A 26,750-nucleotide genomic window follows, 5' to 3' on the forward strand; every position below is an offset into this window, starting at 1 on the left:
CCCAGCGAAAGGCTTTTCGGCCTGCTCTATCGATATAAAAGATTTATATTATTCCCTTCCGCAAAAGAAACTGCTGGCAAGCGTTGAAGAATGCATTGATTCCTTTGGTGTGGTAGCTTTCCAGAGTTCTGCAGGCATCAGCAATATCAACTTTTTGGAACTCCTTACTTTTTACTTTAACTCGACATTTTCCACCTGGAATGAATCTGTTTACCTCCAGAGCAATGGCGTCGGCATTGGTTCATGCATAGCTCCGATACTGAGCGACATTTATCTCGCGCACCATGACAAGCTCCTTGATAGTCAACTCGACGAAAGCGTGGCTCGTGTTTTTAGGTTTGTAGATGATTTTTTAGTTTTGATGACATGTGCAGTTACTGACGCAGGGGCCTCGGTCTCGAAAGTTTTATCAATTTTTCACACCTGTCTTGACCCTCTTGTTTTGACGCATGAAACGCCTTCTGAAGGAAAGTTACGTTTTTTAGATCTTGCCATGTTCCTCAAGAATAGCCATGTGTGCTGGCCTTACGAGCCACGATGCCAGAAGCCGCTCACGCCTTTCGCTTCTGCACATTCTAAGCTTGTAAAGCGCGGCATCGCAAAGTTGCGTTTAAGAAATGCCCTAGAAAAATCATGCCATCATGCGATGCAAGACAGCTATCAAAATCAGGTGGTACGCTTACAAGCAGCAGGATACCCTTCCGACCTTCTGATTGCAATATCAGAGAGCCTGCTAAGAGAAATCATTAATTCAGGCCGCAGAGATTCCACTGAAAGGCCCAAGGAAGAAAAAAGAAAGTATGTGGTTATTCCTTATCTACACCGCATTTCACATAATCTGAAAAGGGTGGGAGCGCGTGCCGTTGTAAACGTTGTTTTTTTCCGCGCCCGATAAGCTTTCCAAACTCTGCCATATTGTAAACAGCAGCAATGAAAGGATAGTTGGCTGCGATAAGAAACACCAAAAAGGTTTTGTACCATGTAGCAGCAATGTTGTGTACAGGTTTCCGCTTACATGTGGCAAGCACTACACGGGGCAAACTGGTCGTTGCCTCAACGACCGGCTGCGGGAACACAACAACGTGAGCGGCACCGCTTCCCGTCACCTTGGCATTCATTGCAGAGACTGCACAGAGGAAAGAAAAAAGAACAAAAAACCACCGTGTTATCCTGTTTTCACTCAGTGTCGAGTGCTGTCAGATAATAGAACAAAAATCACTCGTGAAATCATTGAAGCTCATGAATTCCATAAATTCAAAGATGAATGCGTAAGCGTTGCCTCAATAGCTGTCTGATAAAGAACTACGTTTCCTTGATGAGAATAGAAAAACGTGCGCAGCTGGTCTTGTGCCACTGTAGACCTGTTCTCAGGAATTGTCATTTTCGTCAATCTGTTTTGTGTATCTGTCTTTTCATTTGAGATTGGTTGCCACTGTACTTAAGTAGTGAAAATCACCTCAATAAACTGGATGTAAGTTCAGCGCAGTGTCTGTGCACTTGTCCCGTCCTTTGTCCCCCGCGGTGCTGAAAAAACCATGTCACACCAACTTGCCCAAGCTTCTACAGTATCAGCGTCAGTGGTAGATCGTGGCTGCTCGACGAGAAAAATAAAAATTTGCGTCGTATTGAATTTGTGCGCTAGAGCGTTAAATGCGTTTCTTGTATTTCTATCTTCCCCCAAATTCAGTGAACATTTCGATGCGTACTTGCTTCGTCATGCCTAGCAAGGTGCAAAACAGGCGCGCTGTTTGCAAATGTGACAGGTCGCCCACCTTTCGATGTAAGCGCTTTTAAAGGAAAAAGGGTCGATGCAAGAAGCAGAGCCGGGGGACGCGGAGGCAAGTTGTGAGTGGCTCACTGCTACTGTATGCTTCTAACAATGAGGTAGCTGTATCGAGAAGCAGGAGATGGCTGAAAAGAATGCACCACACAAGTAAGTTGTTTTTATCAAAGGCAGTGCCCGTATTGCAGTTTCCCGTTGCTGCCTTGTGTCTGTATGGATGTCGTCATACTCATGTTGGACATTTATAAGAATTGACGTTCCACTCCAACCTGCGTATAAGCACAAAAACTGATGCATGTGCTTGTATTAAAGGAATGCAGCTGCAGGTGTCCTTTGCCTGCTGACAGCGTGAAGGTAGAGGAGCCTCAGTTGTTTATTCGTTCTCAGCGAAGACAAAACAGCATGCCTAAAGAATTATTAAGCGAATAGTTAAAGCAAGTATTGTATTCTTTAGTGAGACAGGAAAGCAGTCCATAGAAAAAGCAGCTAGATGAAAATTTGGAAGCACCCGCCATATGATTTAGTGGCTTTGGCGTTCGGCTGCTGATCTGAGGGTCGCGGGTTTGAGCCCGATCCTGCTGCAGTGGCAGTATTTCGACGGTGGCAAAACATAAAAACAACGGTGTGCTGTGCGACGTCAATGCACGTTGAAGAACCCCATACGGTCTAAATTAATCCGGAGCCGTCCACTGTGGTGTTCTTCATAGCCCATGTGTTCCTTCAGGAAGTTAAACCTGGCATATCACTTCCAAAGTTTGAAGCCTGATAACTTCGTGATGTAAAGTCTTAATTTGCAGTGCAAGAGATGTTAGCGCTGGTTTACTATTGTGGTGCATCCCAGAGCCGATGTGCTACATAGTTATGTTTTGTGAAACTCGTATGTGTTAATGAATATGAGGGCCGCTGGCAGAGTTTGTTCTGAATTTTTCATCATTATTCATGGCGTGGTGTGCACAATTCCTCCACTTTTCTGCTGAAACCGTTGGTGTCTTGTTTATGACCAGAGCTTCAACCAAAGGAAGCCATAAATCTTTATGCTCATTCTTGGTATCATTATTAACTTGTACCCAGAGAAACTCCATAGGTTAAAGCTAAGGTGGGAGCCAGAGCTTGACGTTGCCAGCCCTCGCCACAGCGACACCTACATGGTATTTGACAACACACAGTTTGGGCAGCTTCATGATTTATGGGAGCCACATTGTTGGCATCATAGCGTTCCATTAGTGTTCTCTCTGTCAGCTACTGCTGAACTGCTTCTTTGTGTAAAACTGTTGTCGGCATTGCTTCGTCCAGGTGTGAATGACACAACTGCTTGTGTTTCGCTAGTATGTTTCTCTTGTCTGCCTCTGGAGCACATGAGTGCAAACATCTCAAAATGATTGCCACCCGTATCTTCATAGCAGTCTTCACCCTTTTCGTTTTTCTGCAGGAAACATACAGGGAGCCGTTGATGGGCCTTTCTCACTGCTGATGTGCATCACAATGATGCGGTGGCCCTTCCCTGGCAGCCTGCTCCAGGCCATGGTTGTCCTGATCTTGGCACAAGCAGCACACGCTCGCTGTTCTGTCCTTCCACCAACACTGCGCTTGCTGCCGTTGCACATATCTCATCCAGGTAAATAATTTTGGAACCTACCATCTTGTACCTTAGGTAGCTTTGCTGCCTTGCAAAAGTGTCTTCTCTTTCAGTGGGCAGCTAGTGTAATTTTTTTGTATGTTTTCTTCTGTCAAACGATGCGTTAAACATTAGAATACATGAATTACCGTGCGTATTTTCCTACAAGCGCTAAATAATTTGATTGAATTTCTTCTCTCGTGCTGTTTCGGTTTCATTGACTGAATGACGACTGTGACGTCAAGTTGACGGTTTGTTCGCGTGATCTACTAGAAAAACTGTAATATAATCGCTGATATGTATATTCAATTGACTACGACATTTAATGCAGCATCTTCCAAAACATGGAATGACAAGCCTGTCAGTGATTATATTAAAGTTTGTCAAGGGATGATTTATTACACACGCTCACAGAGTCCCTCGTGCCGGAGTCCCCCAATAGCCATCCGCAGTTCGCGCACCTAATGCAACGCGCACCGAGCTCACACTTGAGCCCACTTCGACCACACCACTCGGATCACTCCCGCGCACACCTCACGCACACTCCCGCCATAGCTAACCACGCATCCCCTCTCCCTCCAGTGTTGTAAGCCGTCCCTGTGTGTCCCCTGATGGCGCCACCCGCACTGGCCCTTACATCCCCCCCCCCTTTATTCCTGCGACCAGGCCTCCACGGTGGATGGTATGGCATTAGCTGGTCTGCGTTGGCCACACCTATATACTTTCTTGAGGCAGGGTCTTTGAGTTTAAAGTTGTTCTGACCCACACGGGCAGTGATTAGGTAGGGCCCTGAGCGGCGAGGGGCCAATTTAGCAGTGAAGCCTGTACTTGCATTACTTAGAGTGTGCTTGTCGCGGAGCACGAGGTCGCCAACTTTGTAGGTGGTTGGTTGACGATGCTTGTTGTAATGCCTGGCCTGTTCGACCTTCGCTGATTCTTGGTGTTCCCTGGCCATGGCCAATGCATCCTGCAGGTAAAGGTTTAGCTCTGCAGCGAGTGCATGGGGTGCCGATGCAGAAATTTCAGCACTAATCTGCTGCCTATCTGCCCAAGGTGTACGAAGTTCCCGACCATAGCACAAGAATGCGGCCGTAAACCCTGTGACCACACTCTCTGATGTCCGCATTGCGTGGGCCACCTCAGGGAGTCGCTTGTCCCAATTGCAGTGGGAGGAGCAGTAGTTGACAATGGTCTGCTTGACTGTAGCATTGTGACGTTCTACAGGCTGTCCAGCAGGTCTGTAGGGGACTGTGTGCCGCTCTTGTATTCCCCAATGTTGCAGCACTCCCTTCCATATCTTGCTGACGAATGGTTTACCGTTATCACTGGAGAGGGAAAGAGGTGCACCGTGCCGGCAGAAAACTTCCACCATCCTTTCAACGATGGCTTTTGAAGTTGGTGCCCGCAGGGGAAAAAGATCGATAAACTTAGTGAATGTGTCCAGAGCTACAAGGATATACTTGTGTTGCCGTGGAGTTCTGGGCAATGGGCCTATCAGATCCACACTGAGGTGCTGCATGGGTGAGGACACCCAAGTGCTGTCCATAAGTCCCTTTGGCTTCTGGCGACGGGGCTTGAAGACCTGGCACTGCTGAAACCCTCGTACATAGCGAGACGTGTCGGAGCGCACCCCCAACCAAGGGAAGCGGCTCTCGACGCGCCTTAAGGTTTTGAAGAAGCCGGCATGTCCACTGAGTGGATGTTCGTGCTTCAGTTTAAGCACCAATTCCCGTAGATGGAGGGGGAGCCACGGCACCGCTTTGCCTCCGCGTGTCCAAAGGCGAACCCCATCAGGTGCTATATGGCTCTCCTTGGCCAAGTCGGAGACCATTTTTGCCCTCTTGGGATCGTCTGGTAGGATCGCCGCCTCAAGGTACTGCAGCAGCTGCTGCAGCAACGGGTCTTTCTGTTGCTCGTGCTTCAGTTTTGCACAGTCGGTTAGGGGTGAGGTGTCAACAAGGTCAGCCGAGGCAACATCAGCGAAGCGAATGGTGAGCTGTGGTTCCTCGAGTTCTATCGGAAACCATTCTTCTGCCAAGCTTGAAGGCATTGGTTCTTGATGACCAGTTGGAAATCTGCTCAGAGCATCGGCTGGGATGTTAGCTCGGCCTTGGCGATGCCTAACCGTGCACCTCAGCCCTTGCAATCGCAAAACCCAGCGTCGCACCCGACCCGACGTGTGTTCAGTGTTGAGCATCCGTGCCAGCGATGCGTGATCAGAATGAACCTCAAAAGACGTAAGCTCAATGTATGGCCTGAATTTTTCCACAGCCCACACGACTGCCAGACATTCCCATTCTTGCACTGTGTAGTTTTCGCTTTGCTGCGGTTAGGGTTCTGCTAAAAAACGAGACTGGCCGAAGCAAGCCATCCACCTCCTGAAGTAGAACTGCCACAATGCCTGTGCCACTAGCATCCGTCTCAATGACGAATGGTCGGTTCAGATCCGGTAGGGTGACAGCCACCTCGCCTGCCAGTGCAGTCTTCAGCAGCTCAAATGCTGCTCGCTGCTCAGCCCCCCACAACCAGTCTGTACCTTTCCTCGACAGCAGTGTTAGAGGTTTTGCCTTGTCGGAGAATGAGGGTATAAAATTCCTGTAGTAGCCAACTAGGCCCAAGACCATTTGGAGTTGTTTGACAGTACGGGATGGGGGAAACTGAGAGACAGCTTGCACCTTGTCTGGGTCCGGTCTGCACTCGCCAGGAGTAATTATGTGCCCAAGGAACTTGAGAGTCTGTTTGCAGAAGGAAACCTTTGCTGGGTTGACTGAGAAGCCGGCCCTGTCAATCCTACGCAACACCTCGGCAATGTGGTCCGGATGTTCTGCCAATGTGTCGGAGTAGATAAGGATATCATCCAAGAAAGCCATGCAGTAGGTATGTTTTATTCCCTTTAGCAGTTTGTCCATGAAAGACTGAAACGTTGCTGGCCCTCCAGCCACTCCAAATGGCATCCTCTTAAACTGAAACATGCCCTTGTGGCATATGAACGCAGTCTTTTGAACGTCCTCCGGTGCTACAGGCACTTGGAAAAAAGCTTGTGCAAGGTCCAGACTCGAGAACCATTTGGCACGACCCAACTGTGCAAGGACCCAGTCTGTACGAGGCATTGGGTACCTTGGTACATTTGTCCTGGCATTTAATGGTGTGCAGTCAACTGCTAGGCGGTACCCACCATTCTTTTTCTGCACCAGGACTGGAGCACTGGCCCATGAGCTGGTGCATGGTTCGATAAGGTCTTGCTGCAGCAGTTCTTGTATACATTGGTCCATGACTTCCCGCTTTTTTGCGTTTACTGGGCGCAGTTTGCAACGGACTGGACAGTGGTCGCCTGTATCTATTCTATGCGTAACGAGAGATGTGCAGCCGGGGTATTTTTGGAAAACATGTTTATATTGACTGAGGATGGCTTCCAGTCGATCGCTGTCTGGAGAGGCCCTGCGGTCAGACGTCGCTTGGCTGCAGTTGGCCTCAGGTGGACCATGCTCTTCCAGAGCAAACAGCTGCTGCAAGGAGGTAGCTAGGTCCTCATCCCAGTCTTCCATGTCAGGATGCTGCTGTGCAACTTGTGTGGAGCTGTCTTGAGCATGGCCAGCAGCCGCTGTTTGGTGGCGAGAGGGTGCCTTGCTGAACCTCACCAATGGCTGGGGATCCATCCCGAGTGTCCATCCACGGAGGCCTATATGTACAGAAAAGCCCGCTGTTGCAAGGAAGTCTCGTCCCAGAACTATGTCGTGGCAAAGCTTCTCCAACAAGAGGAAGCGCTGTTTCCGGCTGCTACCCTGCCATCGGATGCGGCAACGTACAGAGGGTGTTGTCTCCGACCATCCCTCTGCAAGCCGGAGAGTCCGTCTTTCTTCTCTGGTGCTGGCGCCACTTCGTTTCGCCGCCTCGAAGGCTCGCGCGTTCATCAGGCTAACGCCGGCGCCGGTGTCCAGGAGGGCGTAAAATACACTGTCGCCGATTGATTCCTCGAGCAGAGGTTCTTTCCCACCGGTCGTCGCTAGAACTTGCAAGGAAGATGCGTAGCCGTTGGCCGGCACAACTGCTACGCTCGGCCATTTCCCGGACAGTTTGCTTGGAGGTGACCGACCTGATCACAGCGGAAGCAGCGCGGTCTGCTTCGTGACTTGCCTGTAGGGCATGCGCGCGCTCGATGACCTCTACCACCGCACCGGTGGCAGACAACAGCGTCAGGTGGAGGCATGGGCCATGCGATGCCCGGTGCGGAGCGGCCGCTTTCGTTCATTGAAGCCGGCGACTGGTACTGTGCACGGGGATCTGGCGGCGCCCACAAAGGGGCCTCAGCTCGCAGCGTCGAGCCCGAAGGACGGACCCCGTGTCGGGACGCGAGCATCGCCGCAGGCCGAAGCGACCAGTCATGTCGTGACGAAGCATCGGTTGAGGCCGCCGCGACAGGGCAGTGACGATGTGGAGCGCCGGCGTCAACAAAGGCGAGGTCGGGCGCGGCCTGCGTGCTTCGCAGTGGCGGTGGCACGTAACGCAGGCGGTGCCACGCACGCTGCATAAGGAGGCCCGCTGCCTTTGCCATGTCGCGCAGGTTCGCGAATTCCATGTTATTCGTCAGGTCCTGAAAGGTCGGATGCATTTGCCGCCTCACCCGATCAACTTTTTCCGCGTCGGTGACAGGCTCTCCAATACGGTCATAGTACTCTGCTATGATGTGTATGAACTGTTTTAGATTCTCGGCAGGGTGCTGAGTGCGCTCGGCCAGCTCTGCCTTCAATTTTTCCCTGTAGTTGACGGCCGCGAACTCGCCCTTGAAGTCCTCGGCGAAGGAAGCCCAATCTGAGTGGCCACCGATGAACCGCCACCACTGTTTCGCAGAGCCTTCCAACGCCACAGGGATATGTTGAAGGCGACGATCGTTCGGGATGCCTCCCAAATAGCAGTACTCGACGAATCGATCCAAGAATGTTTGCCGGGGTTGACTGTCTTCATATCCGATGAATTTCGGTAACGGCCTAAGTGCCTCCCTCATCGTCAAAGCCCGCGACCGCTAGGCCTAGCTTCATTGGCCTGCTCCGCTGTCGTACTGCTGGTGTCGATCGATGTCGTGAGCAGAATCTCGCGCACTTGCACTGCCAGTTGCTCCCGCTCGAGCAGCGTACCTTTCGTCGTAGTGGCCAGGAGTCGCTGCACCAGGGTCGTTGGGACCGTGGCTGTGACGGAGCTTTCATCAGATGCGGACGTTCCGGCATTGGTCTCCATGTTGGTTCCGTCGGACGGGCCCCCACTTGTCAAGGGATGATTTATTACACACGCTCACAGAGTCCCTCGTGCCGGAGTCCCCAAATAGTCATCCGTAGTTTGCGCACCTAATGCAATGCGCACCGAGCTCACACTTGAGCCCACTTCGACCACGCCACTCGGATCACTCCCGCGCTGCCCGCGCACACCTCACGCACATTCCCGCCATAGCCAACCACGCATTCCCTCTCCCTCCAGTGTTGTCAGCCGTCCCTGTGTGTCCCCTGATGGCGCCACCTGCACTGGCCCTTACAAGTTTTTCCAGTTGATCACGTGGCGAAGACATCAACTTGACGTCACAGTCGTCCTTCGGTCGACGAAACCGAAACAGCGTGAAGAAGAAATTCAATTATAAACTATTTAGCGGTCGTACACAAATACCACAGGGTGCTTCATGTATACTAATGTCTACGATATCGTTTGAAAGAAGAAAACACGCAAGAAAAAATTTGGTGTATATAGTCCTTAAAGGGGTGCAGACACAAAATTTTAAACGCAATGAACGGCATGAGAGTGAGAGAGGGAAAGATTTTATTGTGCAGTGGAATTCGGGCCTCCCAGGACCCCTGGGTCCCCGCACGACCACACCGCACTCAAACGTTCAGGCTAAAAGGTCCATGACGCTGGCCGCACTGGTGGCGACGATCTTCTGTCGTGCCTGATCTGTGGAGCGTAGTGAGGTCTCCCAGTCCTCCCATGTTTGGAGTGGCTCCGGCCTGCTGGGTGGAGGGGAAGCCGGACAGATCCCGAAGATATCAGTCAGGTTTGCCTTTTGAGCATTGCTTACAGGGCAGGAAGGTGGTATAGGTCGGTAGTGGGAGAGGAGAGAGGGGTTAGTTACCGTATGATTTCTTTCATGGGCGTAAGAAGTTGCCATCTTGCAAGTGTCTGGCACATTCTTTGAGGGGAACATAAGTTATTGCTGTTTTTAATGCTGTCCGATGAGCCTCTCGCCATTTCCACCTACATTGGGCTGCCTCCGCGGCTCAGTGGTTATGGCGCTTCACTGCTGACCTGAAAGACGCGAGTTCGATCGCGGTCGCGGTGGTCGAATTTCGATGGAGGTGAAATTCTAGAGGCCCGTGTACCATTCGACGTCAGTGCACATTAAAGAACCCCAGGTGGTGGAAATTTTGCGGAGCCCTTCACTACAACGTCCCTCATAGCCTGAGTCACTTTCGGACGTTTAACCCCCATAAACGAAACTATTTCCACCCACATCGAGTGATGTCATGGTGCACTTGCTTTAATTATTGTGACGTCGCTGAACTCAGGTGTTGTTCACTTCAGCGCTGGCGCTGACTGAGACCAAAGGATTTGTGTACAAAATGGCTTGTAATTAATTATTCACACTGTGCACTGGTGTTATGCTCTTATTTTCATGATTGCTAGGCCCGTAGGCCTCTTTGAAGGCAAATAAACTGACGCCGAAAAACTTTGTGTCTGGACCCCTTTAAAGCATATGCCATGCAGTTACCATGTAACATAGTGCTGGGAAAAGTTGTGCATCCATGGCCTCAATGCCAGCTTTGGGAAGTTGTCATACAGGGTGCTACGCCGCTAATCTCCACTTCCTGGCCATTCTGTGCTGGGTGTCGACCACTTCCACCTGCTTACTCTTGCCTCTCCTTCTTTCCATTAAACGCTGTCCATGCACTAACACCAAGCGTTTTGCTGACAAATGCACATGTTTTATTCACAGTATGTCCCAAGTCTCTATCTTGCCAGAACTGTAGCAATTAAAGATTGTTTCTCATTTCATTACGAGAAAAAAAACTCCACTTGTTTGCTTCTTAGTCAAGTCCCTTAGGTGTACAGCAGACATGTTCAACAAGGAAGATTGTCACCATGCTGGGGTCTATGATGAAAGATCAAACGCATTTTACATAGCACCTACTTTGACACAGACGCATGAAAACTATAGCCCATGCTCATTGCATTGGCTGTGCCGCCTGTTGGCCAGGCCGCGAAGCGTGAGCGGGTCGTGTCTGCTGCTCTCCCTGTCCGTTTCAGCGCGCTGTTGTGATAAGCTTGTGTATTGATATTACATAGTGTGGAGTATTGATTAGTAGCGAATATATTTTCATGTAAGTCTTCAGTGACGTAAAGGGTCGTACTTCTGCGTAGCTGGATGCTCGAAAACTTTTAAAATTTTCCAGAAACATGTCCTTAGGTCCCCTGCGTGCCTTCGCTCGTCAGCGGTTTTTTCAGCAGCGCAGGGGACAAAGGACGTGACAAGTGCACAGACACGGCGCTGAACTTACAACAGGTTTATTGAGGTGATTTTCACTACTTAAATACAGTGGCAACCAATCTCAAATGAAAAGACAGATACACAAAACAGATTGACGAAAATGACAATTCCTGAGCACAGGTCTACAGTGGCACAAGACCAGCTGCGCACGTTTTTCTATTCTCATCAAGGAAACGTAGTTCTTTATCAGACAGAGCTATTGAGGCAACGCTTACGTATTCATCTTTGAATTTATGGATTTCATGAGCTTCAATGATTTGACGAGTGATTTTGCCTCTACAGAGAATGGCTCTTCCTGAGAGCACACAGCGGCACATCTTCAGCTCATGGTGCACTTGAATGGCGGCGGTGGTCTCAGACGGCAGACAGGACTACGGAATTCGTATGGCAGTGCGCGCTGCCGCAGCTTCGAGCTATCACTAAGAGGACGCATCAGGAAAGCTTCAGTCCGGTCCACACCTATGGTGAAGTGTCCTTGCCGGAACAAGTACAAGACGTCCTTAGACGAGGACCAAAGTTCGCCGTGGAACCCAGGCGATCGGCACCGGAACTTCTTGCGATGGTGAGACAAGTTTCCAGCCTAGCAGCGGCTCCTGAAGTGGACCGATGTGTTTCAGATGGAGTGGACATTTTGGCAAAGTGTAAACCTACCAGGTGTAGAATTCCAATCAAATTCACCGTTTCGTTTTTAAAGAACAACTCGCTGACCCTATTACAGGCTGATAAAGAGGGAGGTTTTGCTGTGATGCCAAAAGCGCTCTACTTATCGAAGGCAGAAAATGCTATCAGTTCAACTTTCCGGCAGAGAAGCGATGTCGCTCTAAGTAAAGTGAAAGCCCGAGCACAGAAAATGTGTGCACAAATGAATTTGGAATCCCTAGCCAAGTGTATAGAGAAAAGCAAGGGGTCCTGCTTAAAGATATTCTCCACAGCCAAAACTCACAAGCTGGACTGCCCACTTCGAGCAATAGTCTCCGAGGATGGCACATTACAAAAGTCTGTCGCGTTATTTTTTGCAAGACAAGCTGAACCTCTTAACCATTGACGACCCTTTTCAGGTGAAGAGTTCTAACCAAGTAATCGCTTTCTTGCAACAAAACCCAGGGAAAGGCTTTTCAGCCTGCTCTATCGATATAAAAGATTTATATTATTCCCTTCCGCAAAAGAAACTGCTGGCAAGCGTTGAAGAATGCATTGATTCCTTTGGTGTGGTAGCTTTCCAGAATTCTGCAGGCATCAGCAATAGCAACTTCTTGGAACTCCTTACTTTTTACCTTAACTCCACATTTCTCACCTGGAATGAATCTGTTTACCTCCAGAGCAATGGCGTCTGCATTGGTTCATGCATAGCTCCGATACTGGGCGACATTTATCTCGCGCACCATGACAAGCTCCTTGATAGTCAACTCTACGAAAGCGTGGCTCGTGTTTTTAGGTTTGTAGATGATTTTTTAGTTTTGATGACATGTGCAGTTACTGACGCAGGGGCCTCGGTCTCGAAAGTTTTATCAATTTTTCACACCTGTCTTGACCCTCTTGTTTTGACGCATGAAACGCCTTCTGAAGGAAAGTTACGTTTTTTAGATCTTGCCATGTTCCTCAAGAATAGCCATGTGTGCTGGCGTTACGAGCCACGATGCCAGAAGCCCCTCACGCCTTTCGCTTCTGCACATTCTAAGCTTGTAAAGCGCGGCATCGCAAAGTTGCGTTTAAGAAATGCCCTAGAAAAATCATGCCATCATGCGATGCAAGACAGCTATCAAAATCAGGTGGTACGCTTACAAGCAGGAGGATACCCTTCCGACCTTCTGATTGCAATATCAGAGAGCCTGCTAAGAGAAATCATTAATTCAGGCCGCAGAGATTCCACTGAAAGGCCCAAGGAAGAAAAAAGAAAGTATGTGGTTATTCCTTATCTACACCGCATTTCACATAATCTGAAAAGGGAGGGAGTTCGTGCCGTTGTAAACGTTGTTTTTTCCGCGCCCGATAACCTCTCCAAACTCTGCCATATTGTAAACAGCAGCAATGAAAGGATAGTTGGCTGCGATAAGAAACACCAAAAAGGTTTTGTACCATGTAGCAGCAATGTTGTGTACAGGTTTCCGCTTACATGTGGCAAGCACTACACGGGGCAAACTGGTCGTTGCCTCAACGACCGGCTGCGGGAACACAACAACAACGTGAGCGGCACCGCTTCCCGTCACCTTGGCATTCATTGCTGAAACTGCACAGAGGAAAGAAAAAAGAACAAAAAACCGCCGTGTTATCCTGTTTTCACTCAGTGTCGAGTGCTGTCAGATAATAGAACAAAAATCACTCGTGAAATCATTGAAGCTCATGAAATCCATAAATTCAAAGATGAATGCGTAAGCGTTGCCTCAGTAGCTGTCTGATAAAGAACTACGTTTCCTTGATGAGAATAGAAAAACGTGCGCAGCTGGTCTTGTGCCACTGTAGACCTGTGCTCAGGAATTGTCATTTTCGTCAATCTGTTTTGTGTATCTGTCTTTTCATTTGAGATTGGTTGCCACTGTACTTAAGTAGTGAAAATCACCTCAATAAACCGGATGTAAGTTCAGCGCCGTGTCTGTGCACTTGTCCCGTCCTTTGTCCCCTGCGCTGCTGAAAAAACCATGTCACACCAACTTGCCCAAGCTTCTACAGTATCAGCGTCAGTGGTAGATCGTGGCTGCTCGACGAGAAAAATAAAAATTTACGTCGTATTGAATTTGTGCGCTAGAGCGTTAAATGCGTTTCTTGTATTTCTATCTTCCCGCACATTCAGTGAACATTTCGATGCGTACTTGCTTCGTCATGGCTAGCAAGGTGCAAAACAGGCGCGCTGTTTGCAAATGTGACAGGTCGCCCACCTTTCGATGTAAGCGCTTTTAAAGGAAAAAGGGTCGATGCAAGAAGCAGAGCCGGGGGACGCGGAGGCAAGTTGTGAGTGGCTCACTGCTACTGTATGCTTCTAACAATGAGTTAGCTGTATCGAGAAGCAGGAGATGGCTGAAAAGAATGCACCACACAAGTAAGTTGTTTTTATCAAAGGCAGTGCCCGTATTGCAGTTTCCCGTTGCTGCCTTGTGTCTGTATGGATGTCGTCATACTCATGTCGGACATTTATAAGAATTGACGTTCCACTCCAACCTGCGTATAAGCACAAAAACTGATGCATGTGCTTGTATTAAAGGAATGCAGCTGCAGGTGTCCTTTGCCTGCTGACAGTGTGAAGGTTGAGGAGCCTCAGTTGTTTATTCGTTCTCAGCGAAGACAAAACAGCGTGCCTAAAGAATTATTAAGTGAATAGTTAAAGCAAGTATTGTATTCTTTAGTGAGACAGGAAAGCAGTCCATAGAAAAAGCAGCTAGATGAAAATTTGGAAGCACCCGCCATATGATTTAGTGGCTTTGGCGTTCGGCTGCTGATCTCAGGGTCGCGGGTTTGAGCCCGATCCTGCTGCAGTGGCAGTATTTCGACGGTGGCAAAACATAAAAACAATGGTGTGCTGTGCGACGTCAATGCACGTTGAAGAACCCCATACGGTCTAAATTAATTCGGAGCCGTCCACTGTGGTGTTCTTCATAGGCCATGTGTTCCTTCAGGAAGTTAAACCTGGCATATCACTTCCAAAGTTTGGAAGCCTGATAACTTGGTGATGTAAAGTCTTAATTTGCAGTGCAAGAGATGTTAGCGCTGGTTTACTATTGTGATGCATCCCAGAGCCGATGTGATACATAGTTATGGTTTGTGAAACTCGTATGTGTTAATGAATATGAGGGCCGCTGGCAGAGTTTGCTCTGAATTTTTCATCATTATTCATGGCGTGGTGTGCACAATTTCTCCACTTTTCTGCTGAAACCGTTGGTGTCTTGTTTATGACCAGAGCTTCAACCAAAGGAAGCCATAAATCTTTATGCTCATTCTTGGTATCATTATTAACTTGTACCCAGAGAAACTCCATAGGTTAAAGATAAGGTGGGAGCCAGAGCTTGACGTTGCCAGCCCTCGCCACAGCGACACCTACATGGTATTTGACAACACACAGTTTGGGCATCTTCATGATTTATGGGAGCCACATTGTTGGCATCATAGCGTTCCATTAGTGTTCTCTCTGTCAGCTACTGCTGAACTGCTTCTTTGTGTAAAACTGTTGTCGGCATTGCTTCGTCCAGATGTGAATGGCACAACTGCTTGTGTTTTGCTACGATGTTTCTTTTGTCGGCCTCTGGAGCACATGAGTGCAAACATCTCAAAATGATTGCCACCCGTATCTTCATAGCAGTCTTCACCCTTTTCGTTTTTTCTGCAGGAAACATACAGGCAGCCGTTGGTGGGCCTTTCTCACTGCTGATGTGCATCACAATGATGCGGTGGCCCTTCCCTGGCAGCCTGCTCCAGGCCATGGTTGTCCTGATCTTGGCAGAAGCAGCACACGCTCGCTGTTCTGTCCTTCCACCAACACTGCGCTTCCTGCCGTTGCACATATCTCATCCAGGTAAATAATTTTGGAACCTACCATCTTGTACCTTAGGTAGCTTTGCTGCCTTGCGAAAGTGTCTTCTCTTTCAGTGGGCAGTTAGTGTAATTTTATTGCATGTTTTCTTCTGTCAAACGATGCGTTAGACATTAGAATACATGAATTACCGTGTGGTATTTTCCTACAAGCGCTAAATAATTTGATTGAATTTCTTCTCTCGTGCTGTTTCGGTTTCATTGACTGAATGACGACTGTGACGTCAAGTTGACGGTTTGTTCGCGTGATCTACTAGAAAAACTGTAATATAATCGCTGATATGTAGATTTAATTCACCATGACATTTAATCCAGCATCTTCCAAGGCATGGAATGACAAGCCTGTTAGTGATTATATTAAAGTTTTTCCAGTTGATCACGTGGCCAAAACATCAACTTGACGTCACAGTCGTGCTTCGGTCGATGAAACCGAAACACCGTGAAGAAAAAATTCAATTATAAATTATTTAGCGTTCGTACACAAATACCACAGGGTGCTTCATGTATACGAATGTCTAAGATATCGTTTGAAAGAAGAAAACACGCAAGAAAAAATTTGGTGTCTATAGTCCTTAAAGGGGTGCAGACACAAAATTTTAAACGCAATGAACGGCATGAGAGTGAGAGAGAGAAAGACTTTATTGTGCAGAGGAATTCGGGCCTCCCAGGACCCCTGGGTCCCCGCACGACCACACCGCACTCAAACGTTCAGGCTAAAAGGTCCATGACGCTGGCCGCACAGGTGGCGACGATCTTCTGTCGTGCCTGATCTGTGGAGCGTAGTGAGGTCTCCCAGTCCTCCCATGTTTGGAGTGGCTCCGGCCTGCTGGGTGGAGGGGAAGCCGGACAGATCCCGAAGATATCAGTCAGGTTTGCCTTTTGAGCATTGCACACAGGGCAGGAAGGTGGTATGGGTCGGTAGTGGGAGAGGAGAGAGGGGTTAGTTACCGTACGATTTCTTTCATGGGCGTAAGAAGTTGCCATCTTGCAAGTGTCTGGCACATTCTTTGAGGGGAACATAAGTTATTGCTGTTTTTAATGCTGTCCGATGAGCCTCTCGCCATTTCCACCTACATTGGGCTGCCTCCGCGGCTCGGTGGTTATGGCGCTTCACTGCTGACCTGAAAGACGCGAGTTCGATCCCGGTCGCGGTGGTTGAATTTCGATGGAGGTGAAATTCTAGAGGCCCGTGTACCATTCGACGTCAGTGCACATTAAAGAACCCCAGGTGGTGGAAATTTTGCGGAGCCCTTCACTACAACGTCCCTCATAGCCTGAGTCGCTTTCGGACGTTTAACCTCCATAAACGAAACTATTTCCACCCACATCGAGTGATGTCATGGTGCACTTGCTTTAATTATTGTGACGTCGCTGAACTCAGGTGTTGTTCACTTCAGCGCTGGCGCTGACTGAGACCAAAGGCTTTGTGTACAAAATGGCTTGTAATTAATTATTCACACTGTGCACTGGTGTTTTGCTCTTATTTTCATGATTGCTAGGCCCGTAGGCCTCTTTGAAGGCAAATAAACTGACGGCGAAAAACTTTGTGTCTGGACCCCTTTAAAGCATATGCCATGCAGTTACCATCTAACATAGTGCTGGGAAAAGTTGTGCATCCATGACCTCAATGCCAGCTTTGGGAAGTTGTCATACAGGGTGCTACGCCGCTAATCTCCACTTCCTGGCCATTCTGTGCTGGGTGTCGACCACTTCCACCTGCTTACTCTTGCCTCTCCTTCTTTCCATTAAACGCTGTCCATGCACTGACACCAAGCATTTTGCTGACAAATGCACATGTTTTATTCACAGTATGTCCCAAGTCTCTATCTTGCCAGAACTGTAGCAATTAAAGATTGTTTCTCATTGCATTACGAGAAAAAAAACTCCACTTGTTTGCTTCTTAGTCAAGTCCCTTAGGTGTACAGCAGACATGTTCAACAAGGAAGATTGTCACCATGCTGGGATCTATGATGAAAGATCAAACGCATTTTACATAGCACCTACTTTGACACAGACGCATGAAAACTATAGCCCATGCTCAATGCATTGGCTGCGCCGCCTGTTGGCCAGGCCGCGAAGCGTGAGCGGGTCGTGTCTGCTGCTCTCCCTGTCCGTTTCAGCGCGCTGTTGTGATAAGCTTGTGTTTTGATATTACATAGTGTGGAGTATTGATTAGTAGCGAATATATTTTCATGTAAGTCTTCAGTGACGTAAAGGGTCGTACTTCTGCGTAGCTGGATGCTCGAAAACATTTAGAATTTTCCAGAAACATGTCCTTAGGTCCCCTCCGTGCCTTCGATCGTCAGCGGTTTTTTCAGCAGCGCAGGGGACAAAGGACGTGACAAGTGCACAGACACGGCGCTGAACTTACAACTGGTTTATTGAGGTGATTTTCACTACTTAAATACAGTGGCAACCAATCTCAAATGAAAAGACAGATACACAAAACAGATTGACGAAAATGACAATTCCTGAGCACAGGTCTACAGTGGCACAAGACCAGCTGCGCACGTTTTTCTATTCTCATCAAGGAAACGTAGTACTTTATCAGACAGAGCTATTGAGGCAACGCTTACGTATTCATCTTTGAATTGATGGATTTCATGAGCTTCAATGAATTGACGAGTGATTTTGCCTCTACAGAGAATGGCTCTTCCTGAGAGCACACAGCGGCACATCTTCAGCTCATGGTGCACTTGAATGGCGGCGGTGGACCTCAGACGGCAGACAGGACTACGGAATTCTTATGGCAGTGCGCGCTGCCGCAGCTTCGAGCCATCACTAAGAAGATGCACAGTCCGGTCCACACCTATGGTGAAGTGTCCTTGCCGGAACAAGTACAAGACGTCCTTAGACGAGGACCAAAGTTCGCCGTGGAACCCAGGCGATCGGCACAGGAACTTCTTGCGATGGTGAGACAAGTTTCCAGCCTAGCAGCGGCTCCTGAAGTGGACCGATGTGTTTCAGATGGAGTGGACATTTTGGCAAAGTGTAAACCTACCAGGTGTAGAATTCCAATCAAATTCACCGTTTCGTTTTTAAAGAACAACTCGCTGACCCTATTACAGGCTGATAAAGAGGGAGGTTTTGCTGTGATGCCAAAAGCGCTCTACTTATCGCAGGCAGAAAATGCTATCAGTTCAACTTTCCGGCAGAGAAGCGATGTCGCTCTAAGTAAAGTGAAAGCCCGAGCACAGAAAATGTGTGCACAAATGAATTTGGAATCCCTAGCCAAGTGTATAGAGAAAAGCAAGGGGTCCTGCTTAAAGATATTCTTCAGAGCCAAAACTCACAAGCTGGACTGCCCACTTCGAGCAATAGTCTCCGAGGATGGCACATGGCAAAAGTCTGTCGCGTTATTTTTTGCAAGACAAGCTGAACCTCTTAACCATTGACGACCCTTTTCAGGTGAAGAGTTCTAACCAAGTAATCGCTTTCTTGCAACGAAACAAAGGGAAAGGCTTTTCGGCCTGCTCTATCGATATAAAAGATTTATATTATTCCCTTCCGCAAAAGAAACTGCTGGCAAGCGTTGAAGAATGCAATTGATTCCTTTGGTGTGGTAGCTTTCCAGAGTTCTGCAGGCATCAGCAATAGCAACTTCTTGGAACTCCTTACTTTTTACCTTAACTCCACATTTTTCACCTGGAATGAATCTGTTTACCTCCAGAGCAATGGCGTCTGCATTGGTTCATGCATAGCTCCGATACTGGGCGACATTTATCTCGCGCACCATGACAAGCTCTTTGATAGTCAATTCGACGAAAGCGTGGCTCGTGTTTTTAGGTTTGTAGATGATTTTTTAGTTTTGATGACATGTGCAGTTACTGACGCAGGGGCCTCGGTCTCGAAAGTTTTATCAATTTTTCACACCTGTCTTGACCCTCTTGTTTTGACGCATGAAACGCCTTCTGAAGGAAAGTTACGTTTTTTAGATCTTGCCATGTTCCTCAAGAATAGCCATGTGTGCTGGCGTTACGAGCCACGATGCCAGAAGCCCCTCACGCCTTTCGCTTCTGCACATTCTAAGCTTGTAAAGCGCGGCATCGCAAAGTTGTGTTTAAGAAATGCCCTAGAAAAATCATGCCATCATGCGATGCAAGACAGCTATCAAAATCAGGTGGTACGCTTACAAGCAGCAGGATACCCTTCCGACCTTCTGATTGCAATATCAGAGAGCCTGCTAAGAGAAATCATTAATTCAGGCCGCAGAGATTTCACTGAAAGGCCCAAGGAAGAAAAAAGAAAGTATGTGGTTATTCCTTATCTACACCGCATTTCACATAATATGAAAAGGGTGGGAGCGCGTGCCGTTGTAAACGTTGTTTTTTTCCGCGCCTGATAAGCTTTCCAAACTCTGCCATATTGTAAACAGCAGCAATGAAAGGATAGTTGGCTGCGATAAGAAACACCAAAAATGTTTTGTACCATGTAGCAGCAATGTTGTGTACAGGTTTCCGCTTACATGTGGCAAGCACTACACGGGGCAAACTGGTCGTTGCCTCAACGACCGGCTGCGGGAACACAACAACAACGTGAGCGGCACCGCTTCCCGTCACCTTGGCATTCATTGCTGAAACTGCACAGAGGAAAGAGAAAAGAACAAAAAACCGCCGTGTTATCCTGTTTTCACTCAGTGTCGAGTGCTGTCAGATAATAGAACAAAAATCACTCGTGAAATCATTGAAGCTCATGAAATCCATAAATTCAAAGATGAATGCGTAAGCGTTGCCTCAATAGCTCTGTCTGATAAAGAACTACGTTTCCTTGATGAGAATAGAAAAACGTGCGCAGCTGGTCTTGTGCCACTGTAGACCTGTGCTCAGCAATTGTCATTTTCGTCAATCTGTTTTGTGTATCTGTCTTTTCATTTGAGATTGGTTGCCACTGTACTTAAGTAGTGAAAATCACCTCAATAAACCGGATGTAAGTTCAGCGCCGTGTCTGTGCACTTGTCCCGTCCTTTGTCCCCCGCGCTGCTGAAAAAACCATGTCACACCAACTTGCCCAAGCTTCTACAGTATCAGCGTCAGTGGTAGATCGTGGCTGCTCGACGAGAAAAATAAAAATTTGCGTCGTATTGAATTTGTGCGCTAGAGCGTTAAATGCGCTTCTTGTATTTCTATCTTCCCGCACATTCAGTGAACATTTCGATGCGTACTTGCTTCGTCATGGCTAGCAAGGTGCCAAACAGGCGCACTGTTTGCAAATGTGACAGGTCGCCCACCTTTCGATGTAAGCGCTTTTAAAGGAAAAAGGGTCGATGCAAGAAGCAGAGCCGGGGGACGCAGAGGCAAGTTGTGAGTGGCTCACTGCTACTGTATGCTTCTAACAATGAGTTAGCTGTATCGAGAAGCAGGAGATGGCTGAAAAGAATGCACCACACAAGTAAGTTGTTTTTATCAAAGGCAGTGCCCGTATTGCAGTTTCCCGTTGCTGCCTTGTGTCTGTATGGATGTCGTCATACTCATGTCGGACATTTATAAGAATTGACGTTCCACTCCAACCTGCGTATAAGCACAAAAACTGATGCATGTGCTTGTATTAAAGGAATGCAGCTGCAGGTGTCCTTTGCCTGCTGACAGTGTGAAGGTTGAGGAGCCTCAGTTGTTTATTCGTTCTCAGCGAAGACAAAACAGCGTGCCTAAAGAATTATTAAGTGAATAGTTAAAGCAAGTATTGTATTCTTTAGTGAGACAGGAAAGCAGTCCATAGAAAAAGCAGCTAGATGAAAATTTGGAAGCACCCGCCATATGATTTAGTGGCTTTGGCGTTCGGCTGCTGATCTCAGGGTCGCGGGTTTGAGCCCGATCCTGCTGCAGTGGCAGTATTTCGACGGTGGCAAAACATAAAAACAATGGTGTGCTGTGCGACGTCAATGCACGTTGAAGAACCCCATACGGTCTAAATTAATCCGGAGCCATCCACTGTGGTGTTCTTCATAGCCCATGTGTTCCTTCAGGATGTTAAACCTGGCATATATCAGGAAGCCTGATAACTTGGTGATGTAAAGTCTTAATTTGCAGTGCAAGAGATGTTAGCGCTGGTTTACTATTGTGATGCATCCCAGAGCCAATGTGCTACATAGTTATGTTTTGTGAAACTCGTATGTGTTAATGAATATGAGGGCCGCTGGCAGAGTTTGCTCTGAATTTTTCATCATTATTCATGGCGTGGTGTGCACAATTTCTCCACTTTTCTGCTGAAACCGTTGGTGTCTTGTTTATGACCAGAGCTTCAACCAAAGGAAGCCATAAATCTTTATGCTCATTCTTGGTATCATTATTAACTTGTATCCAGAGAAACTCCATACTTTAAAGCTTAGGTGGGAGCCAGAGCTTGACATTGCCAGCCCTCGCCACAGCGACACCTACATGGTATTTGACAACACACAGTTTGGGCAGCTTCATGATTTATGGGAGCCACATTGTTGGCATCATAGCGTTCCATTAGTGTTCTCTCTGTCAGCTACTGCTGAACTGCTTCTTTGTGTAAAACTGTTGTCGGCATTGCTTCGTCCAGATGTGAATGGCACAACTGCTTGTGTTTCGGTACGATGTTTCTCTTGTCTGCCTCTGGAGCACATGAGTGCAAACATCTCAAAATGATTGCCACCCGTATCTTCATAGCAGTCTTCACCCTTTTCGTTTTTTCTGCAGGAAACATACAGGCAGCCGTTGGTGGGCCTTTCTCACTGCTGATGTGCATCACAATGATGCGGTGGCCCTTCCCTGGCAGCCTGCTCCAGGCCATGGTTGTCCTGATCTTGGCACAAGCAGCACACGCTCGCCGTTCTGTCCTTACACCAACACTGCGCTTGCTGCCGTTGCACATATCTCATCCAGGTAAATAATTTTGGAACCTACCATCTTGTTCCTTAGGTAGCTTTGCTGCCTTGCGAAAGTGTCTTCTCTTTCAGTGGGCAGCTAGTGTAATTTTATTGCATGTTTTCTTCTGTCAAACGATGCGTTAGACATTAGAATACATGAATTACCGTGTGGTATTTTCCTAGAAGCGCTAAATAATTTGATTGAATTTCTTCTCTCGTGCTGTTTCGGTTTCATTGACTGAATGACGACTGTGACGTCAAGTTGACGGTTTGTTCGCGTGATCTACTAGAAAAACTGTAATATAATCGCTGATATGTAGATTTAATTCACCATGACATTTAATCCAGCATCTTCCAAGGCATGGAATGACACGCCTGTTAGTGATTATATTAAAGTTTTTCCAGTTGATCACGTGGCCAAAACATCAACTTGACGTCACAGTCGTCCTTCGGTCGATGAAACCGAAACACCGTGAAGAAAAAATTCAATTATAAATTATTTAGCGTTCGTACACAAATACCACAGGGTGCTTCATGTATACGAATGTCTAAGATATCGTTTGAAAGAAGAAAACACGCAAGAAAAAATTTGGTGTGTATAGTCCTTAAAGGGGTGCAGACACAAAATTTTAAACGCAATGAACGGCATGAGAGTGAGAGAGAGAAAGGCTTTATTGTGCAGAGGAATTCGGGCCTCCCAGGACCCCTGGGTCCCCGCACGACCACACCGCACTCAAACGTTCAGGCTAAAAGGTCCATGACGCTGGCCGCACAGGTGGCGACGATCTTCTGTCGTGCCTGATCTGTGGAGCGTAGTGAGGTCTCCCAGTCCTCCCATGTTTGGAGTGGCTCCGGCCTGCTGGGTGGAGGGGAAGCCGGACAGATCCCGAAGATATCAGTCAGGTTTGCCTTTTGAGCATTGCATACAGGGCAGGAAGGTGGTATGCGTCGGTAGTGGGAGAGGAGAGAGGGGTTAGTTACCGTACGATTTCTTTCATGGGCGTAAGAAGTTGCCATCTTGCAAGTGTCTGGCACATTCTTTGAGGGGAACATAAGTTATTGCTGTTTTTAATGCTGTCCGATGAGCCTCTCGCCATTTCCACCTACATTGGGCTGCCTCCGCGGCTCAGTGGTTATGGCGCTTCACTGCTGACCTGAAAGACGCGAGTTCGATCCCGGTCGCGGTGGTCGAATTTCGATGGAGGTGAAATTCTAGAGGCCCGTGTACCATTCGACGTCAGTGCACATTAAAGAACCCCAGGTGGTGGAAATTTTGCGGAGCCCTTCACTACAACGTCCCTCATAGCCTGAGTCGCTTTCGGACGTTTAACCCCCATAAACGAAACTATTTCCACCCACATCGAGTGATGTCATGGTGCACTTGCTTTAATTATTGTGACGTCGCTGAACTCAGGTGTTGTTCACTTCAGCGCTGGCGCTGACTGAGACCAAAGGCTTTGTGTACAAAATGGCTTGTAATTAATTATTCACACTGTGCACTGGTGTTTTGCTCTTATTTTCATGATTGCTAGGCCCGTAGGCCTCTTTGAAGGCAAATAAACTGACGCCGAAAAACTTTGTGTCTGGACCACTTTAAAGCATATGCCATGCAGTTACCATCTAACATAGTGCTGGGAAAAGTTGTGCATCCATGACCTCAATGCCAGCTTTGGGAAGTTGTCATACAGGGTGCTGCGCCGCTAATCTCCACTTCCTGGCCATTCTGTGCTGGGTGTCGACCACTTCCACCTGCTTACTCTTGCCTCTCCTTCTTTCCATTAAACGCTGTCCATGCACTGACACCAAGCATTTTGCTGACAAATGCACATGTTTTATTCACAGTATGTCCCAAGTCTCTATCTTGCCAGAACTGTAGCAATTAAAGATTGTTTCTCATTGCATTACGAGAAAAAAAACTCCACTTGTTTGCATCTTAGTCAAGTCCCTTAGGTGTACAGCAGACATGTTCAACAAGGAAGATTGTCACCATGCTGGGATCTATGATGAAAGATCAAACGCATTTTACATAGCACCTACTTTGACACAGACGCATGAAAACTATAGCCCATGCTCATTGCATTGGCTGCGCCGCCTGTTGGCCAGGCCGCGAAGCGTGAGCGGGTCGTGTCTGCTGCTCTCCCTGTCTGTTTCAGCGCGCTGTTGTGATAAGCTTGTGTTTTGATATTACATAGTGTGGAGTATTGATTAGTAGCGAATATATTTAAATGTAAGTCTTCAGTGACGTAAAGGGTCGTACTTCTGCGTAGCTGGCTGCTCGAAAACATTTAAAATTTTCCAGGAACATGTCCTTGTGTCCCCTCCGTGCCTTCGCTCGTCAGCGGTTTTTTCAGCAGCGCAGGGGACAAAGGACGTGACAAGTGCACAGACACGGCGCTGAACTTACAACAGGTTTATTGAGGTGATTTTCACTACTTAAATACAGTGGCAACCAATCTCAAATGAAAAGACAGATACACAAAACAGAATGACGAAAATGACAATTCCTGAGCACAGGTCTACAGTGGCACAAGACCAGCTGCGCACGTTTTTCTATTCTCATCAAGGAAACGTAGTACTTTATCAGACAGAGCTATTGAGGCAACGCTTACGCATTCATCTTTGAATTTATGGATTTCATGAGCTTCAATGATTTGACGAGTGATTTTGCCTCTACAGAGAATGGCTCTTCCTGAGAGCACACAGCGGCACATCTTCAGCTCATGGTGCACTTGAATGGCGGCGGTGGACCTCAGACGGCAGACAGGACTACGGAATTCTTATGGCAGTGCGCGCTGACGCAGCTTCGAGCCATCACTAAGAAGATGCACAGTCCGGTCCACACCTATGGTGAAGTGTCCTTGCCGGAACAAGTACAAGACGTCCTTAGACGAGGACCAAAGTTCGCCGTGGAACCCAGGCGATCGGCACCGGAACTTCTTGCGATGGTGAGACAAGTTTCCAGCCTAGCAGCGGCTCCTGAAGTGGACCGATGTGTTTCAGATGGAGTGGACATTTTGGCAAAGTGTAGACCTACCAGGTGTAGAATTCCAATCAAATTCACCGTTTCGTTTTTAAAGAACAACTCGCTGACCCTATTACAGGCTGGTAAAGAGAAAGGTTTTGCTGTGATGCCAAAAGCGCTCTACTTATCGAAAGCAGAAAAGGCTATCAGTTCTACTTTCCGGCAGAGAAGCGATGTCGCTCTAAGTAAAGTGAAAGCCCGATCACGGAAAATGTGTGCACAAATGAAATTGGAATCACTAGCCAAGTGTATAGAGAAAAGCAAGGGGTCCTGCTTAAAGATATTCTTCACAGCCAAAACTCACAAGCTAGACTGCCCACTTCGAGCAATAGTCTCCGAGGATGGCACATGGCAAAAGTCTGTCGCGTTATTTTTTGCAAGACAAGCTGAACCTCTTAACCATTGACGACCCTTTTCAGTTGAAGAGTTCTAACCAAGTAATCGCTTTCTTGCAACAAAACCCAGGGAAAGGCTTTTCGGCCTGCTCTATCGATATAAAAGATTTATATTATTCCCTTCTGCAAAAGAAACTGCTGGCAAGCGTTGAAGAATGCAATTGATTCCTTTGGTGTGGTAGCTTTCCAGAATTCTGCAGGCATCAGCAATAGCAACTTCTTGGAACTCCTTACTTTTTACCTTAACTCCACATTTTTCACCTGGAATGAATCTGTTTACCTCCAGAGCAATGGCGTCTGCATGGGTTCATGCAAAGCTCCGATACTGGGCGACATTTATCTCGCGCACCATGACAAGCTCCTTGATAGTCAACTCGACGAAAGCGTGGCTCGTGTTTTTAGGTTTGTAGATGATTTTTTAGTTTTGATGACATGTGCAGTTACTGACGCAGGGGCCTCGGTCTCGAAAGTTTTATCAATTTTTCACACCTGTCTTGACCCTCTTGTTTTGACGCATGAAACGCCTTCTGAAGGAAAGTTACGTTTTTTAGATCTTGCCATGTTCCTCAAGAATAGCCATGTGTGCTGGCGTTACGAGCCACGATGCCAGAAGCCCCTCACGCCTTTCGCTTCTGCACATTCTAAGCTTGTAAAGCGCGGCATCGCAAAGTTGTGTTTAAGAAATGCCCTAGAAAAATCATGCCATCATGCGATGCAAGACAGCTATCAAAATCAGGTGGTACGCTTACAAGCAGCAGGATACCCTTCCGACCTTCTGATTGCAATATCAGAGAGCCTGCTAAGAGAAATCATTAATTCAGGCCGCAGAGATTCCACTGAAAGGCCCAAGGAAGAAAAAAGAAAGTATGTGGTTATTCCTTATCTACACCGCATTTCACATAATATGAAAAGGGTGGGAGCGCGTGCCGATGTAAACGTTGTTTTTTCCGCGCCCAATAAGCTCTCCAAACTCTGCCATATTGTAAACAGCAGCAATGAAAGGACAGTTGGCTGCGATAAGAAACACCAAAAAGGTTTTGTACCATGTAGCAGCAATGTTGTG

The 26,750-nt window shown here is 47.6% G+C and overlaps 1 long non-coding RNA gene across 2 annotated transcripts in view; it reads left to right on the forward strand.

The window, feature by feature from the left end:
• The window catches only part of LOC144115481 (uncharacterized), a 92,529-nt gene that overhangs the window by 12,476 nt on the left and 53,303 nt on the right, over positions 1–26,750 (forward strand). The window contains exon 4 of one of the 2 annotated variants that reach the window (XR_013311411.1): positions 3,213–3,396. The exons of the other annotated variant lie outside the window; for it this stretch is intronic. This is a non-coding gene — a long non-coding RNA (uncharacterized LOC144115481). Of the gene's footprint in view, positions 1–3,212; positions 3,397–26,750 lie in introns of those variants that run through there. 2 annotated transcript variants of the gene reach the window in all.

This window comes from Amblyomma americanum, chromosome 1 (genome assembly GCF_052857255.1).
Source record: "Amblyomma americanum isolate KBUSLIRL-KWMA chromosome 1, ASM5285725v1, whole genome shotgun sequence".
In the NCBI taxonomy this organism is placed as follows: Eukaryota; Metazoa; Arthropoda; class Arachnida; order Ixodida; family Ixodidae; genus Amblyomma; species Amblyomma americanum.